The sequence below is a fragment of the Myotis myotis genome, unplaced genomic scaffold (genome assembly GCF_014108235.1).
Source record: "Myotis myotis isolate mMyoMyo1 unplaced genomic scaffold, mMyoMyo1.p scaffold_m19_p_9, whole genome shotgun sequence".
In the NCBI taxonomy this organism is placed as follows: Eukaryota; Metazoa; Chordata; class Mammalia; order Chiroptera; family Vespertilionidae; genus Myotis; species Myotis myotis.
Window position 1 is genome coordinate 56,485,137 of NW_023416401.1, and position 20,203 is coordinate 56,505,339.

General features: G+C 39.4%; 1 protein-coding gene across 2 annotated transcripts in view; it reads right to left on the bottom strand.

The window, feature by feature from the left end:
* The window catches only part of CTNNBL1 (catenin beta like 1), a 172,932-nt gene that overhangs the window by 138,589 nt on the left and 14,140 nt on the right, over window positions 1-20,203 (bottom strand). Inside the window, exon 1 of one of the 2 annotated variants that reach the window (XM_036321864.1) lies at window positions 3,436-3,531. The exons of the other annotated variant lie outside the window; for it this stretch is intronic. The gene's annotated coding sequence lies outside the window, so the exon portion shown is untranslated. Of the gene's footprint in view, window positions 1-3,435; window positions 3,532-20,203 lie in introns of those variants that run through there. 2 annotated transcript variants of the gene reach the window in all.

Below are 20,203 nucleotides of genomic sequence, written 5' to 3' on the forward strand. Positions count from 1 at the left end.
GTCAAGTTTTATCCAAGGTCATAAAACCAGCAGTAGCACTGAAAACAGAATTGGCACTTCCTGACCTCTAGTCCTGGGCTTTCCCCTGTGCTGGTGAGACCTCATTTGCTTTTAACACTGCAATTCATGGAGTTCTTATAGCTGCTTTCCACTGAATTGGAATAAAACAGGGCACTACTGAAATGGGCTTCCTAGTTGAGGAGAAACAACACTGCAATAGACATTAAGCAACCTGATGACTCCATTCAGCTCAAGTTACTGCTGGTACAACTTTGGGCATCTCATTTACCCTCTGTAAGCCTTAGTCTCCTCATCTGCAAATGGAGATTATAACCCTTTTCCCTATGAACTTCAAAAAGATACTTTTGTGTGTGTGTTTACCATTCATTTTATATTTTTCTAGCTTTACTGAGATATAATTGACATACAGTATTGTGTAAGTTTAAGGTGTACAACAGGATGATGACTCACGTACATATACAAAATGACTGCCACAATAAGGTTAGTTAACACCTTCATCACCTCATATAATTACCGTCTTGTTTTTTGGGGAGGCGGGGGGTGACATTTAAGTACTCTCTTAGAAAGTTTCAAATATACAATACAGAATTGTTAACTATAGTCATGCTGCTATACATTAGATTCCCAAAACATATTCGTGAAGTTTGTACCAAAAGGTGGAAGAACTCTAAACTATAATAGTACTACACAAATGTAAAAATTTTTACTATGAGGTAATCCACATGATTCTGTCTTCCCCAACATAAAACATTTGCATTAGGCTACTCAAATAAGCTTTTCTTTATCTGGTATAATAACCAACTTCTTTATTATTTTATTGTTGGAAGTATTACATATGTCCCCTTTCCCCCCCATTCACCCCTTCTAGCCCACCCCCGCCCCCTGCCCCAGGCCTTCACCACCCCATGGTATGCTATTTCCAAAGAAAACAGAAGGTCACATTCATTGCCAGCTTGCTAAGTTGTTTAGTAATGATAGACAAATTTCTATTATACATGCTACACATCTCACTGTGACTTATAACCCACACTGTTACTGAAATCTACTACCCAGTGATGCAAAGTCATCCCCTGCTATATTCATGTACCCTGCTGGTTCCACATACCAGGTGCTTCAATAAGTTTAAGCATATGACATTACTTAGAAAACTCACATCAGACAATTTGGTTTGCGGGGTACCACCTGCTATTTTTCACTCTGTTCCCAGTCTCCTTGAGATAGATTATCATTTCATATGATCACATCCTATTTCCATAAATATAAAAATCGACTGTCATCATTATTTTAAAAAAGAAAAAAGAAATCAACATGCCAGTAAACATGGACTACAAGAAAAATAAGAGGGTGGTTTTCATGTGAGAAGGGGAAAGAAAGGTAGCTTGATCCTAAGAAGCAGGCTCCAAACTAGAAATCTGTAGTCCCCCAGCAGGTAAGGAACTTCAGCCCCAGGGAGCACTAATTCGTTCAGGCTCATAAAACAAGCCCTGCTGTGATTCTGATTAGCATGAGCCTGCTGCAGCAGCCAAGTCAAAGCATGAGTTCTACAGTTCTCCCCAGAAAGGAGATTTCTGTATTGTTTATTGCTGAGGGCAGAGAGAAAAGGTAGTGGTCCACAGTTAAAAGGAGAAAGCCAAATAATGCCACAGTTAAGAGATGCAAAATAGAAAGAAACTGGCAATGTCTCTTTTGAACACATCTGCCAATCCACTTCTTTAAAACAAACATTTCAGAGATTGGGAGGAGTTTCATTTTTACCTCTAATAATTTCCACTGAAATAGCACTTTCCTTCTGCTGGGGAGAGTAGTAGTTACCAGTTCTATTTTATAAGCAGGGAGACAGGATGCCGGAGACTCTTCAATAAACTCCTGCAAAGACAACCTGGTGCCTTCTGAAAGTTGAACCTCATCTCTGGGTTCTTGCTAATCTACCCTGATTTCCTGAGACAGATCTGAGGAACTTTCAGGCAAGAACATATACCCATAAATATAAGTTATACAAGACCTTGGCTAAGTTAACATAGTATTTGTTAAACCACTCATTCAACAAATAATTTATTAAAGAATTCCAAGGCTTGAAGGGTCCTCAAGTAATCCACTGGCCCAGTAGCAGTCCCAGGCTTCCTCTGCCTAAGTGGGGACACAAGGACAGAGAGGGCCAGTATAGATTCTTGAGACAAGAACAGCTTTGTTGACCGTTATGAATAGTCTAAGCACACACCTCTAACAGGGCAACCTTTAGGTTCTCCAACTGTTTTTCCAACTCCCTTCCCCCTCACACAGGGTATTTATTCAGCTTTCGTTCTTCTCAGGACAACTCTGTGGCAGAGGAAAGCGAACCCATTAGGATGCTCGGTTATGGCTCCTTCACCAACGTATCACTTTCCTCTCCAACAGATGGGTAAGCCGTTCAAAGGCACTGATACATTTTATTTCACCACTTTTCTCTCCCAAGGCAAAAATTTAAGAACTTCTGTTCTTTACTTCTCAACCCTCAATTGTCTCTTTTTCAGATACTAACACTCCAAATAGAGAAATTCCTATTTATATCTGAAATTTGACCACTCTGAATAATAAAGATTAGGATTCATTTCTTTAACAAGTATTTATTAAGTGTCAACTACGTGTAAGTCTGGGCACTGCAGACATGAGTGTAAATAAGACAAACACTGCTTTGCAGTCTAGGTCTGTCCAATCAAAATATAATGCAGACTATAGAGGTAATTTTAAATTTTTTAGTAGCCACATTTAAAAAATAAAAAGAAACAGGTGAAATTTAATTTTAATAATATATTTTATTTTACGCAGTATGTCCAAAATAAAATTTCAACATGTATAAAAACTACTAATGCGATATTTTACATTCTTTTTACTCATATTATGTCTTTAGAACTTGGTAGACATATTTTATATTTATGGTGGGTGTACTGCCACACAGATGGAGCCCCATTTCATGAGCCCAGCAGCCATATGTAGCTAGTGGCTACCATACTGGACAGCACAGGTCCAAGGGATTTTCATCTGAGGGGTTCCTATCCCCAAATAAAGACAAAATGGAACTGTCTTTCCAGCAACACTGAATGAAATCGGGATTCATAGAAAGCCAAAGCCCTGTTTGTGAAAGGACCCCACTAAAAACTGTGAAGCTAGCAATACCCTGACCCAGAAATAAACTTCTAGATTATATTTACCAATATTCACCACTGAGAGAGTGATCAGTTATACAATAGGAAGCAAGAATATGTAAGCAGGAAAGAACCTCAGAGCTGTCAAACTGATTTCATACAGAAGAGCCAAAGGGCTCGGAATCTAGAAAGGGAATAAAACGCTCACAGTCTGACAGAGAGGTCAACAGCTCAGGCCCAAGCTCTCCTGTGTCTTACACAACCAACCCCAAAAGGATTAAGCCATTCTTACCAGTCACCTTTGGAGATTAATTTGTTTTGGTATCTGAAAGGTATATGGAATCCCTCAAGATGAAGGAATGACAAAAGAAACTGTGCTTAATAAAGTCATTTCTCTGCTTCTGCTGCCTACAGGACTAGAGAAAAAAAAGATTAACTCTTAACTTCTGATGTACCAGAACATCAGCCTTTAAGAACTACTACAATCTTCTACATTCCCTGCCTTACTCCCAATAGGTGGTGAGTGGTATAAGTGCTCACTAAGCATTGCCACCATCCAACCACACAGCTGGTAGCCTTTCTAGGATACATAAAGAATTCCCACTTGCTCAAAGTTTATAGTAAGCTTCAAGATTATATATATGATGCCTTTACTTTCCAAAACTCTTGAAGCCTATTGTGTGTGTGAGAGAGTGTGATGGATGGTTATACACACACATACACGCACACATATACACACACACACACACAAGGGTGAGCAAAAGTAGGTTGACAGTTGTAACACAAATAAATACAATAATTTAAAAAATAATAATACAAGAATAAACTCTGTGTTTTGCACACTCACAAATGTAAACATACTTTTGGCAACCCCTGTATATATATCATCCATTCCCTAAAACAGAAATCAGGACAACTCAATGAAATCTTTTAAAGAGTTAAAAAATTAAACAAGCAATCTGCCTAGGATACTCCCTGTGTACCTAGACAATATCCAACCTAAGCTTTAGGTTTCATTTTTCCCTCTCTCCCTATTTTTTTTTTTAATTAAAAAGCAGTGAGAAGCTGTAGCTATAATGAGGGGCTGTGGGAACACGCAGTTATATTGGGCTCAAAGTAATGTACCATAGGAAGAGGCTACATCACCAGAATGAATCCTAAATTAAAACTCCACTGTGAAACCAACTCTATTTCCTCTAAGCATGCAATCTATATTATCACATTTATAGTCTGTCTCGACCTCAATTAGACTTGAGGGTGGAGGGGAGGAAAGGGACTTCTATAATGGTATCATTATGATAAATTATGAAAACACACAGTGCAATTATTAATGTAAAGAGCACACTTGTACCAGGATATAACAGTGTAGATGTGTACTGTGGGGGCAGCATCTAAATATAGCTCAATATTCCAAGTTACCTGGCTAAGAAAGGGGGTAATTTTCATTAAATGTACTTTCATATTAATAGAAGAAAAAATATGTTCAATTCTATTAAGGAAATAGAAAAAGTCAAAGTAAATCTTCTATATACTTATAATAAACTATGAATTCTTTACCCTGGACCAAAAACCTCAGACAACTTCAGAAGAGCCTTCCAACTGGGGGCATGACAAGCTATTTCCTAAATATCAATCAATGATAAAGGTTTTGAACTAAAAAAGACAATATAGTTTATCTCTCTTTGTATAGGCATAGGGAAATCTGAGCCCAATGAGTTTAAGCAACGGTGTGGTGTCCAATAATACAAGACTTCTAATTCCCAATACAGTGCTTTCTCTTATTCACCATACTAACTAGACATTCCTAACCTGTTTGCAATGGTGATATCATGCATGAACAATGAGTTTGGAGTCAGATTTTCCTAAATTCAAATCTGGTCCCTCTAATTTAGCAGCCCTGGAAAGTAACTTACCTTCTTTTGAGTTTTCTCAATCTATAAACTAGAAACAATAGCCACTTTCACACAGACATTTATGTATATACTAGAGGCCTGGTGCACGAATTCAGGGGTGGGGTGGGGGCCGGGACGCAACTGGCCCTCTGGGCGGGCGGTGGGATGCCCCTTGCAGGTCTGGGATCCAAATCCGTCCTGCTGACGTTTACACTGGTTGTTGGGAGCCACCTGGCGGCTGCTTTTATAACCTTTCTTCCTTACAGAGCGTCTAGGGAGGGGAAGAGGCTGCGGTGCCCAAGGCCGACTTCCATGAGGCTGCCGATGCTGGTCCATCAGTGCCTGGCCCATTCTCTGGAGATTGGACCTGCAGAACTACTGAAGGAGTGACTGCTGCCGGGCTGGTGGGCCGCAGGGACACGTCAGTCAGCTGAACGGCACTGCCGCTGTGGGAGCACACTGACCACCAGGGGCAGCTCCTGCGTTAAACGTCTGCCCCCTGGTGATTAGTGCATGTCATAGCGACTGGTCATTCTGGTTGTTTGGTCCTAACGGTCGCTTAGGCTTTTATACATATACAGTGGGGTCTTGACTTACGAGTGTCCCAACTAACGAGTTTTTCGAGATGCGAGCCGTCTCTTGGCCGATTTTTTGCTTTGAGTTGTGAACTAAAATTCGGGTTACGAGCCAGCTTCAGATACCCCACCGCTAGTTGGCGCAGCGAACAACACAGTGAACGCCAAAACATCAGCTCAGCATCACGTGTCTCACTCGTTCACTGTTGATTTGACATATGAGTAATTTGAGTTATGAGCTCCGTCATGGAACGAATTAAACTCGTAAGTCAAGGCCCCACTGTATAGATGTATGTATGCATATAAAGTGCGAGTAGTGTGGCCCAAAACAATACATATAGCTTTTTACCTCTTTGGAACACCCAATTCAAAATCAAAGTGCCTCAAGGTCCAAAAGGGTGTTTACCATTCATAGGTTTTAAAATGACAGTCCACCCTAGCCAGTTTGGTTCAGTGGATAGAGGGTCGGCCTGCGGACCAAAGGGGCCCGGGCGCAATTCCTATCAAGGGCACATATCTCAGTTGCAGGCTCCTCCCCGGCCCAGGCCCTGGTCAGGGCTTGTGAAGGAGGCAACCAATCGATGTGCTTCTCTCACATCGATGTTTCTCTCTGTCTTTCCCTCTCTCTCCCACTCTCCCTAAAAAGATCAATGGAAAAATACCCTCGGGTGAGAATTAGCAACAAACAAAACAAATAAATGAGGGTCCTTTTTTACTGTCAAGATATTTGACAGACCCCACCTCCTGCTGCACTTTTAAACCTAATATTGAGAAAAGGTACAACGACAACAAACAAATGCAGTGCTATCTATCTGGTAATACTTCTCATTGAATTTGTGTTTGTAACGTCCAGATTTATGAGAGGGGGAGGGAGATACTGGTTTGAGAGAGATGTTGAGAGATTATTGAGATTCATTCTACGAAAATTCTTTTGTACATCTGGATTCACATCGTCTTGCAGTAATTTGGAGGCACTTGAGACATTTCAGACTTTAGGAACCCTTGATCTGACCCAATCACCTATCTGAGGTGTGAATCCCCTTTAAAACATCTCTTCTACACACAGGCTGGGGCTTTCCAAACATTTCCAGAGACCAGAAACTTAATTTCCTCCTTAAATTATGCCCCCTCTATCTTTGGATCACTCAGTTCATTAAATTGAGGAGAAACTTTTCAACTTACAATTTCTTCCCTGGTCCCTAATCTTTCTCCTTAAAGTGAAATAAGACAGGTTAGTCTCACTCTTACATTATTTCTTTCTTCCTCTCTCACTGTCTTTTCTTTTTCAGAATAAACACTTTCAATATGGGGGAGGACATGCAATAGAGGAGGGAGTTTATACATAATTAAATTCCTTCCTACCATTATTTGGGGATTTCATCATTTTAAAGCTTTCTGATGCCTCTTCAGATAATCAGACCTATGGAATGTCACAAGCCCAAGCCTGTAGAATGGATCTAACCAATTGGAAATGCTCAGAATCATCTGCTGTTAACCTTGCCTGATTATATTTTGTCAGAATAAAAGGGAGTTTTCAAACATTAATTTTTACCAAACGGTAGTGAGTGGCCTGACCCAGAAGTTACAGATGAGCTGCAGTAATGAGTTTTCCCTTGCCTTTGCTGGCTGCACTTTCACTGGTGACATTTTACAACTAGGACTTCTAGCTCAATCAATATTTGCAGGCATGAAACCTGCCAAAGTTAACATCAGGGATCCCTTGCAAATTTGCTTAAGGCACCAGAACTGAAAAAAGCTCACAATCTCTAATACTACAACTACTATCAGCCAAAGTTCATAACTAAGGATCAAAGTCATCAGACACAGAATATCCTAACCCACTTCAAAGGATTGATATGATGATAGAGGGGCCCTATGTAAACTATAAAGTGCTATAACAATGTAAGGTATTATAATCATACTTTTAAGAAATATCCTAGTGAAAACTTCTGATTTCATATATAATTATGTATTATGCCTTTACAAGACTTAAACCATTAAAAGAAAATCAATGAATCATGGCAATTTACTACCTTTTTCTGGAAGAAAAACTACATGCCCCAAATTCCTCAAAATCTCAAAACCTCATTTACTTAATTCCCAACAAAAAAAGTATTAAGTACTGAGACCACAATAATTACTGAAAAATGTGGGTTTTATCAATATCCACAATGGGGAGGAGAGGTGGAATCAATGTATCAAAAATTAAAATCACCAACAGTTTCACTTATGATTCACAACCTAATTGGCTGATAAATAACATGGATGTGATTTATGATTTAAATGACTAGTCATAAAGACTCTACTTCATCAATTTTTCCTACCAAAAAAATTATTACTCCTTGTTAAAGCCTGAATATACATTCATATCACCTCCAAAAGGTGTGTAGGTTTCTTTTTTGTAAGTATAAGCTATACTTTAGCATCCACGATTTATTCTGACAACTTCTCTGATTAATTCTGAAGCTATATCAGAAAGCTGAATATTGATTTGGTTTCTTTATTTATCAAGGCTAACAGAGGCACTGGTAAAATTTTAGAAATAAACTACCTCCATTTTAGGAGACTTATGAATGTTTTGTCAGCTACATCAGAACCATTATCTTTCATTCACTCACTCAGGAAGTGTTTACTGACCTAACAGAACTTGAACATCACTCTATTAGGTGCTGGAGGGAATACCAGACATGAGTCCGAAAACAGTAACAGAATTACACTGATCTAAAAGAAGCAACATAGTACAATGCAAAGAACAGCAGACCAATAATTAGAAAAATCAGGGTTCTGGTGAATCACTTAAGAGTCACATGACATTAGCTAAGTCATTTAAAAAATGACTTGCCCTGGCTGGTGTTGCTCAGTGGTTAAAGTGTCAGTCCACAAACCTAATGGTTGCAGGTTTGACTTCCAATCAAAGGCACATACCTGGGTTGTGGGTTCGCTCCCCAGTCCCCTTGCAGGCACATGCAGGAAGCAACCAGTTGATGTGTCTTTCTCCCATCCATTTTTCTCTCTTCCTCTTTCTCTCTCTCCCTCTCCGGTTCCTTCTTCCTCGCCTTTCGTCCCTCCCTCCCTTCCACTCTTTCTGAAACGCAATGGAAAAAATATCCTCAGGTGAGGATTAACAACAACAAAATTTTTTAATGACTTGCACTTTGAAAGAAAACAGATTCAATTTCTCTTAATGATTGCCAAGTGCAAAGTCCTATATATACAACAGAATTTAGAATTATTTAAAATCAACTTTTGACAAGGAATATAATCACAATTATAATAAAAAAGGAAAAAATATTGAGTCATCCATAAGCATACGAAAAGGGACCCAATCTAACTAGAAATCAGGGAAATGCACATGAAGACTCCAAATAACCAAAGCAATATAGAGAAAGAAAAATAAAGCTGAAGGCATCACACTCCCTAATTTCAAACTATATTACAAAGCTATAGTAATTAAAACATATGGTATTGGCATAAAAAACAGACACATAGATCAACAGAACAGAGAGCCCAGAAATAAACCCACACATATATGGTCAAATAATTTACAACAAAGGAGATAAGAATATATAATAAACAGTCTCTTCAATAAATGGTGATAGGAAAATTGGACAGCTACATGCAAAAGAATGAAACTGGGCCACTGCCTTACACCATACACTAAAATCTACTCAAACAGATTAAAGAGAATGTAAGATTTGAAGACATAAAACTCCTAGAAGAAAACATATGTGGTAAGCTTCTTGACAAAGGTCTTAAGAGATGACTTTTATCTAACACCAAAAGCAAAAGCAAAAATAAATAAGTGAAACTACGTCAAACTAAAAAGCTTCAGCACAACAAAGGACACTATCAACAAAATGAAAAGTCAACCTACTGATTGGAAGAAAATATTTGCAAGTCATGTATCTGATAAGGGACTAATATCTAAAATATGTAAAGAACTCATGCAACTCAATAGCAAACAAATAATCTAATTTTTAAAATAGGCAGAAGATCTAAATAGACATTTTTCCAAAGAAGACATACACATGGCCAACAGGTACATGAAAAGATATTTTACATCATTAATCACCAGAAAAATGCAAGTCAAAACATTATAAGATTATCACTTCACACCCGTGAGAATGGCTATTACCAAAAAGACTAGAAATAACAAGTGTTGGTGAGGATGTGGAGAAAAGGGAACACTTGTGCACTGCTGGTGGGAATGTAAATTAGTGTAGCCACTATGGAAAATAGTATGGAGGTTCTTCAAGCAATTAAAAATAAAATTACATGATCCAGCAATTCCAATTCTGGGTATTTATCCAAAGAAAATGAAAACATAACTTGAAAGATGCATGTACTCCCATGTTTACTGCAGCATTATCTCCAATAGCCAAGATATGGAAAGAACTTAAGTGCCCATCAATGGATGAATGGATAAAGAAATTGTGACACACACACACACACACACACACACACACACAGGAATATTATTCAGCCATAAAAAAAGAGTGAAATCTTCCCATTTGCAAAACATGGATGGACCTTGAGGGCATTGTACTAAATGAAATAAGTCAGACAGAGAAAGACAAATACTATATGACCTCTCTTATATGTGGAATCTTATATCTATATCTATATCTAATCTATATATAGAGAGAGTAATATATTTATATCTATAAATATTTTTTAAAAAACCTAAGCTCATAGATACAGAGAACAGATTCATGGTTGCCAGAGGTGGATAACTGTCTTTAATTTAAATAAATTAAATCTTCAAAAAGTAATCAGGGAAATGCATATAAAAACCATTAGATATCATCAGGTTGATGAAAATAAGAAAAATTAATATCTGACAATACCATATGTTGTTGAGGATATGAAGAAATAGGAACTGTTAAAACTCTCTGAATGGAAGGAGTAGAAATGGGTACTGAATGGAAGAAGTGAAAATGAGTACAGAACTAATTAGTGATACCTAATAACACATAAAAAACATAGTCTATGACTATCCCAACAATTCTACCCCTAGGTACAATTATTAGAGGAATTCTCAGACATATATACAAGGAGATACTTAACAAATATTCACTAGAGCATATTTGTAATGAGAAAAAATAAAAGAAATTTTCAAATATCAATGGATACATACTAAGTAGTAATAGTAAAAAAATGTATGGCAATAATAATCACCAAGTTCAAGATAATAACTATTTCTAAGAAGAATAAAGAAATTGGATTGGGAAGGGATATACAATAAAATGGGATTAGGAAAGGGTATCAGAAAACCTCAACTCTATTTATGATATTTTATTTCTTTAAAAAGATCTAACTTAAATTTGGCAAAATGAATATGCTTATGCACCTACTTAGAGAGAAAAAAAGGAGAACACTAGAAGCTAGCAGTGATCATACAGAACAAGTCATGCCCAGGTGGTTGTAATCCCTTGTTATTGTTACTACTGATTTAAGGTTAGGGGGTTACATTACATACTATGTACCTTTATCTCATCAAAATATTTCACAAAGTTAATCAAGCAGGTACATGGAGAAATGTGGATGAATGGTAGTATAGATAGGTAGATCCATAAGTGGTTGAACCAAAGAGTATGAGCAATTAGAAACCTTTGTTTAAACTCAAAATAGTAAATATATAAAGTCCCTGTTAGGGGAAAATAACTTAAAAACAATTCATTCAGAAAAGAGCTGATGGCTTTAGTAAATCTCAAATTCAATAACTACAGGATGTCCAACTTTAATTTGTTAAAAGCTAATTCATATCAAGGGTATACTATTAGAATCATAACATCCAATTCGGCTCGACTCAAGAAACTGGGTTAGTCACCACACTGTAAAAGAGACATTACAAAATAAATAAATAAATAAATAAAAGATTAAAAAATAAAAGATATTACACTCTAGATAATGCATGAACAGGACAGTAAAGGGTTTGAAAACCTTGCTATGGGAAAAATCAATAAGGGAATCAGAGAAGATTTGAAAAGGGACCCAGGAGTTATTTAAACGATTCCTTGGAATTGGGTAAACACATATAGTGCTACCAGAAATAGCAGTCACTTTCCTTTCCCCCTTCATTCCAGCTAGAGAAATCCTACTCAAGCCTTAAGCCCCAGCTCAAAAGTCATCTTCTCTAAGAGTCTTCCAAGTACTCCACTAAGACCTCCGCACTTCCTCAGCAGTATATCATATCACACCGTACCTCTATCGCACACAATACAAGTAGAAACCCTGGGATATGACCTTTGTTTCTAACACCTTAGTGCAGTGGTTCTCAACCTTCTGGCCCTTTAAAACAGTTCCTCATGTTGTGACCCAACCATAAAATTATTTTCGTTGCTACTTCATAACTGTAATGTTGCTACTGTTATGACTCATAATGTAAAGATCTGATATGCCGGATGGTCTTAGGCGACCCCTGTGAAAGGGTCGTTCGACCACCAAAGGGGTCGCGACCCACAGGATGTGAACTGCTGCCTTAGTACCTAACAGTGCCCAGCTCACAGCAGGCACTTACCCTATGTTGCTAAATCACCGAGAAACAACAGAGGACAGCTACACCAATAAACTACCCAGGAATCATAATTCTGTTAGCAAACGTATATAATGTATACATATTCTCAGAGTTCCTTGGGTCACTAGGGTGACTGCAGCCAGACAAAATTCATCTGTTCTATAACTATATATTTAATGACTTTATGCTACCCTGGGCTATATTCTATACAGGGGTGGGCAACAGTAAATTTACTGCTGTATGTTAAATAAAGTTTATTCTTATATTATTACTAGAGGCCCAATGCACGAAATTCGTGCAAGAGTAGGCCTTCCTTCCCCAGCTGCCAGCACCGGCTTCCCTCTGGCGCTTGGGACCTGGACTTCTCTCCGGCCGCCAGCAGGCATCCAGGACCCGGGTTTCCCTGGCAGCCCCAGCTTCGTCTGGAAGATCGTCCCGAAGGACATCTGGTTTAATTAGCACATTAGGCTTTTATTATTATAGATTTATTAATTACTAGAGGCCCGGTGCACATAAATGGGGGGGGGGGGGTCGCTCAGCCCATCCTGCACCCTCTCGCAGTCTGGGAGCCCTCGGGGGATGTCCAACTGACAGCTTCCCATGGGAAGCGGGCCTAGGCCGGCAATAGGACATCCTTAGCGCTGGGGTCCTGTGAGCCTGGCTTCTGGCTGAGCGGTGCTCCCCCTGTGGGAGCGCACTGACCACCAGGGGGCAGCTCCTACATTTAGCATCTGTGCCCTGGTGGTCAGTTCGCATCATAGTGACCAGTCATTCTGTTGTTGGGCCGAAACTGGCTCTCCGACATCCCCCGAGGGGTCCCAGATTGCGAGAGGGCAAGGCCAGGCCAAGGGCCCCCACCGGTGCACGACTGGGGCCAGGGAGGGGTATGGGAGGTTGGCCAGCTGGGGCGGGGCCGTGAGAGGGCTCCAGGGCGTGTCTGGCCCGTCCCACTCAGTCCCTGTCAGCTGGACCCCAGCAGCAAGCTAACCTACTGGTCGGAGTGTCTGCCCCCTGGTGGTCAGTGTGCATCATAGCGACTGGTTGACTGTCTGCCCCCTGGTGGTCAATGCACATCATAGCGAGCGTTTGAGCGGCCTTAGCATACCATTAGCATATTACACTTTGACTGAACAGCCAACCAGACGACCAGACACTTAGCATATTAGGCTTTTATTATGTAGGGTTGTATTACTTTCCATATGAACAACTTTTACCACCCTGTACCAGTATATAGCTTAGTAAATTTTCTAATGGTGGTACCAAGTGATATTCAGAGAGTAAGAATAGCAAAATTCAGATTCACACAAAGAATATCAGTATAAACTCATAATTTACAGATGAATAAACTAAGACTCAAGGAAGTGGCCAGACTTGAGAGTCTGAAGCCATAGAACTGGGTCTGAAATTTAACTCTCACTTTTGCAAGGAGCAGTATACACAACCTCCAGACCCCTTTCCTTAGTTACAACTTCAAAAACTATCATCTCAAAGGCATTTGCATCATCTTTCAACCAACATTAAAACACCTACTACTTTTCTGCCCATGCCTTTAGCCAGGAAAACTCCTTTCTGTAGTTGCTCCTTGCTCACTTGGAAGTTCCCTGCCCAGAAGAGCTTAGTGTCATCTGTCTATATGGAGATTTCAGTAAGAACTCCCTCCTCCAGATCATTTGGTGAAGCTGCCATTAACACCAGCCCATGTTTAATCTTTAAACATCAAATAACAGATTAATGTGGCAAAGCTATTTTAAATTATTTGTTGTTTTAAACCAAGTCTCAGATACAAGAAATTCACTTTTTATTCAGGGTGACACCAAGTTAGATACATTTTAAGTGTATGTGACAGAGGTTGGGTGGGGTGGGGAGTAGTGAATTCTCAGCAACCAGCAGACCCATACAGTGGTTTTGAAAATTACATGTCATACCTGTTGCATATAATTATGCAGACAGAGAAGTCTCCAGACAGCAGAATATTGCTTCTAGCAATGGACGATTTCATTAAGGCTAAAGTGGGGCAAGGAAATCTTTAATTACTTTTTCTATAAGTTGCCTCTGAGGTCATCACCAAGATTCAAAACTGCATTCCTCTTTGAGAGGAGTGGATGGGGTAAAGGGTGCATACTAGCAGGAAGACAGATAGGAAATAAAAGAGAAAAGTGAAAATGCTTTGAAAAAACGGGAAGAAAGAATGAGTGATCTGGGGCTGAATAAGTGAGAGCCAGATCATAAATGAGACATTATTCATTTACAAAATTTAGGTCTTCCACAATTACTCATTAATTCTTTAATGGTAACGACATGGTTTTGATCTCAGGAGCCTAGGAGGACATTAACTATTACCCTTATTTCTTTTAAAGCTTAAAACTTATTCTCATAAGTCTGTTACAAAATAGCTGCCACATTTATTTCAAGGAAGACAACTCACATGAAACTTTACTTTGAGTATCTTGTTAAAAAGAATATTTTTCAACATTATGGATAACACTCTAGAGTCTGAAAACAAAGCATGACATTATGAGATACTTTCCTGCACTTGAGTCCTGATTTACCTATCTCTCAGCTTGACTAAAGTATCTGGTGTTACGGCCTCAATACATGCCTGTTGATGAGCCCATCAAAAACAATGAAAAGAGATGGTTTCAAGTCTGCTTTTGTCTAAAATGCACTTTATTACACTCAACTCAAAGGCTTTACTATTTCTGGAAGCTTTATAAACCCTAAAGTTAGCAAAATATTTCCATTCCCAATAAAGAAAAGGATGATGAATGAATTATTCTTAGAGTCAGAAATATTTCCTCCACATAGCAAACAGAACCTGGACCACTGACCACATGGAGTATGATCAAAAAGAATTCTCTGATAGCCTAGGTAAATGCCTCTTGCCCACCTACAAATTCCCCCTACAAGCTCTATCCCCACTACTACAATGCTCTGTCAGGAAGGCTATAAAATTGACTTAAAAGTGATTTTAAACTAATAACTGTTCACTTTAAGAACATTTAAGGATACTCAATTTCCTGGACTGGAAGAAACTCTACCAAAGGTTAAGATAATTAAATAAGCATCTTAAATAAATAAATAAATAAATAAATAAATAAATAAAGTAATTGTCTTGAACCATCTTCCCCCCTTTTAAAGATTTCTTGGAAGCTTGGTGGGCTTGTGTGATCAAAGAAAAAAAAATCTTAAGAATTGGCTACCTTAAACAAAGGCATCTTAAAATAGTGCAATGGTAACTGTTTTTTACATGATGCAAAAACATTATTACATGTTATGATAGCTTTAGTTTCTGATAAAGGAAAGTGAATTTTCATAAGCAGGCTTCCTCTGTGGGTGAATCTCCAGTCAGTTACCAACTCAGAGAGAGCCATCAAGGCAGACTACCCATTAGCTGTCAATTTAGAATGACTCCAGAAAGCCAGCCCCAGAGCTCCACTGATATCTTTTCAACAACCTCTTCATCTTGTTTATAACACCTGGGTTAAAGCAGCCTGACATCAATCCTACTCACTTGTCTCAGACTGAAAATACTCAGAAACTTCAGAATCCTGGTAAACATACCAAAAAACATAGAGATGCACTGGCTGAAAAACCTGTACACGAGGGAATTCTGCCAGCCACCTCTTTCTAAACCATGCTGCATAAGCAAGCCAGGATGGGCCTCAATAGGCAACATCAGATAGAAATCTCACAAAGAGCTTCTTGGGAGGCAATGAGGTCAGAGAATCACAGGGTTTAAAGAAAGCATAAAGAATTCCTCCTACAGCTTCCTTACCAAGTGGTTATCCAAGCTACATGGTAACAATCATCATTAACTGTGTATTTATTATGTGCCAGTAATTTAACATTTCATTATCTTTTTAATCTGCTAATTCCATTCCCTTTTTCTTCAAGTGAGGAAATCAAGGCTCAGGTGGCTTACTTAGCAAATTGTCAAAAGGTCAAAGAGCTAGAAAATAGTGGAGGTGGAAACACTGCTAGTCAGTCTAAGCCAGTGGTTCGCAACCTTGGCTGCACATTAGAATCACCTGGGATTCTTTTTAAAATCCTGATTTCTGGGCCTCAGCCTCCGGAAATTCTGTTTCTTTGTAATGAGGTGAGGCCACGACATTAGTAACAAAGAAACAGAATTTCCAGAGGATGAGGCCCAGAAATCAGGATTTTAAAAAGATTCCCAGTTGATTCTAATGTGCAGCCAAGGGTGAGAACCACTGGTCTAAGCCTAAAGCTCTGGCTCTTTCCCCTACATCACACTACCACCATGTGACTGGGAAATCATCTTGCCTTAACCGGTTTCTGTCCTTACTACAGATCTGTTTCCCAAAGCTACTAAAACTTAAGAAAACTTTTAGCAGCTCTATTACTTTCCTTTTTATTTTTTAAAATATATTTTTATTAATTTCAGAGAGAGGAAGGGAGAAGAGAGAGATAGAAACATCAATGATGAGAGAGAATCATTGATTGGCTGCCTCCTGCATGCCCCCTACTGGGGATCGAGCCCACAACCTAGGCATGAGCCCTTGACTGGAATCGAACCTGGGACCCTTCAGTCTGCAGGCCAACGCTCAATCCATTGAACCAAACCAGCTAGGGCTATTACTTTCCTTTTTAGAAACCCATGTGTGTCCCAGTCTATACAAAACATAAAGCACATAAGAAAATGATGCTAGCCTGGCCGGTGTGGCTCACTCAGTGGTCAAGTGACAACCTGTGAATCAGGAGGTCGCGGTTTGATTCCCCGTCAGGGCTCATGCAGGCTCAGGAGGCAGCCGACCAGATGATTCTCTTTCATCATCAATGTTTCTACCTCTCTCAAATCAATAAAAATATAAATTTAAAATAATAAAAGAAAATGATGCTAAGCCAGTCCCATCAACAGGGGAGCGCGGTACAACGAGAAGAAAATGGACTTTTGTACTCAGAGACCTAAGTCTGTTACTAATGCACTATGTGACCTTGAGCAAACCATTGTCTCATGGTTTGGAAAAGCCCTCTTGGTGAAGTGCCTAACGCAGAAAAAGTACTTAATAAATGTTAAATAATAAAAAAATATATCAAGTAGAAACGGACATGCCAGATACAAACAACACAAAATAAAAACTTATCTTGTTGTTTGTATTAGCTCTTATTTTTTGCCTATAAGGATGGGTAAAGAGAAAACAACAATTAGGGCCTACAGTAGACTTGCAGTAAATCTTTAGCAAATAAATGAATCAATCTTTTGCTTTGGAGTCAGAGACAACCAACTCAGTCTTTTTTAAAAAAAAAAAAAGCCAATCAATGCTGAGGTTACTACAGTATTGGAACTAAGCTTTTATGAGGATCATCTTCTGTTATGTCAGACAAGTTTCACCCAACCCAGTGTTTCCTATGACTAGGGCCATTATCATTCACAAACACAGTTTAATCTACTCCGCATGAAGAAAGTAGAGGTAAGAAAGAGAAGGCAGAGGTGCTAAGCCTCAATATAATAAGATACCTAGAAGAGACCTAATTCAGGCCGAAACCGGTTTGGCTCAGTGGATAGAGCGTCGGCCTGCGGACTGAAAGGTCCCAGGTTCGATTCCGGTCAAGGGCATGTACCTGGGTTGCGGGCACATCCCCATTAGGAGATGTGCAGGAGGCGGTTGATCGATGTTTCTAACTCTCTATCTCTCTCCCTTCCTCTCTGTAAAAAATCAATAAAATATAAAAAAAAAAAAAAGAGAGACCTAATTCAGCACCTGATCACTGATTCACTGCTTTATTTTTTCATCCCTCATTCTTTCCTTTCTTTGGTCAAGAGACATTTATTCAGTATTTACTGTACAGCAGGCACTGATCTGGTCACTGCCCTTGAGGAACATAAATAATCAAATAATTCCAATAAAGAATTGTTGGGAAAGGCAGTCTCATGTCATGCAGTATTTCAAAGGCCCACTCAACCCCATAAGATGATCCTGGGGCCTGGAATACTTCCTTACCAAGAAATAAGGAGTTCATACAGGCTGTGCCAGGCTTATTACCTTGTTTGGGAATATCTTTCCCTGTTTCAGGTTCAAGGAGTGTTCCTTTCCTTTGTTCTGCTTAAGCATGTATGTCAATGACCCTCGGGCATACCACTACCTCTGAGGTCCAGGTCCTTCTGCTGCGAGAGAGGGGGGTATAGGCAGGCCAAATGGCTGCAGGGGGGAGGAACGGGAGTTAGCCACAAGGGACCACTGCACACCACTGAAGCTGATTTTGCTATATCTCTTCTCTATGTGAGTCAAGTACTATTCCATCCAGTGCTTGACCATGTTGTGTTTTCCTTGGCAATTCCAATACCAAGATGCAATGGGCAGAAGTGTTTAGAGTCCTCCCCTGGGATTGGTAACTAATACCCAGTATTCTGCTCCCATGGGTATGATAACCAGTGCATGGTGTTCTGCTGGACAAGAATGATATACATGGTAGACTGAGGCAAGTTCAAGGTAGGGTAATGGTAGCCTTCTGCTGCATTCTACTCTAGGTTATTTCTCTTTTTAGCTACCTCCAGCCACCTGAGTCCCCTATTAGGAAAAAGATTCTACCATCTACTTCCTAGAATCTCTGAGCAAGTTATTAAACCTCTGTGAACTTCCTTTCCTCTTCTATAAAATGGGATTAAGAACACTGGCTTCCCAGGGTTACCTTTAGGATGAGACAGAATATCATACAAATAAAAAAGCACAAGACCCGGCTTTCAGTGGGCTTCAATACCTGGTAGTTCCCAGCCGTTGGTTTTGTTCTTTTTGGCTGGGTGACATAGGGAGGAGAATACACATATTATTTTATTTCATTTTAAAATATGACAATTTCTATAAGCTACTCTATGAGCTGCCTTTCATTCATTTCAAATCAGGAATATACCATCCCTATAAGTAACCCCCTTCTCCCACAAACAAAGACAATCTGTCAATTAAAGGCAAATCTGCCCTTGCTGCACAAGCAATCTTTCAAGCCCAGCTGCACACCTAACTCCCAATATTATCCTGTTGGGCTCAGTGTCATGGTCCTGAAAAAAGCTATATTCACTGCACTCAGCAATCGACAATTCACATGATCAGAAGTGCCTCTGCTTCACACAATGTGAACCATGGCTAAAAATTGCTTTTTTAATTAAAATGAGACTTCACCTCTTACTGACAATCACAACTAGAACATAAAGTTGAATATCAGACCAGTTAACCAGTTTCCATCTTGCTCTAATGGTGGTTTTAAGCACACAGAGAGGGTGAGGGGAAATTATTAATTTAAACAAAATGTTTAATCTTGTAATTATAGGACATTGCAATCTTCATTATGGAATCCCCATGCGATGAGGGCACAAGTCATGTCAGCCAGAAGGCAGATACCATCTCTTTTTTCACTCTCCCCATTGAGCCTTCTGTGTCCTTTTAAGTTCTGTGGGGGTGAAAAAAGAAATATTTGGCAAAAAGGAGAGAGAGAGAGAGAGAGAGAGAGAGAGAGAGAGAGAGAGAGAGAGAGAGAGAGAGAGAGAAAGATTCAGAATTTCTGTTTCCCCAAGTTTATTATGCTGAGTGAGGTGTAAGGATCCCCAGTAGAAGCCAGAGAGACAATATTCAGTGACTTTACATTGGCAGGCTGAGCAGCCTGAGGGCTTCTGAAACTGCCCAACTCAGGTGTTGCTTAAACAATTCTTTTAATTTGCTGAAAAGTCCTGTCATCAGTGGTAAGAGATGCATCGAGAATTAGGGTGCTGCCCACCAATGGCACCTCTGGTAAGAAGGAAATCTGTTCCTCTGCAGATATGCTTGTACCATTGCTAATTTGTGTTCTCTCTGCCAGCTCAGATCTCTATGTGCTAACTCAGGAGAGAAAGTCTCTGCCAGCCAACTCTGACAAGTCTGATGGTAGAACTCCCACTGGAGAATCAGCAGAGACAGCAAAGGCAGGCAGGCAATTATTCCCTTTCATTAGGGAAAGTTCTTTTTTAAGTCTTTTTTTTTTTTTTTAATTTTGAAAACAAAAAGTAGCCAGTCACAGTCACTGCTCACTGCTGTCACTTATACAATTGGCAAAAACTGAAATTCCTCCCTAAGCCAAGTGAAAAAG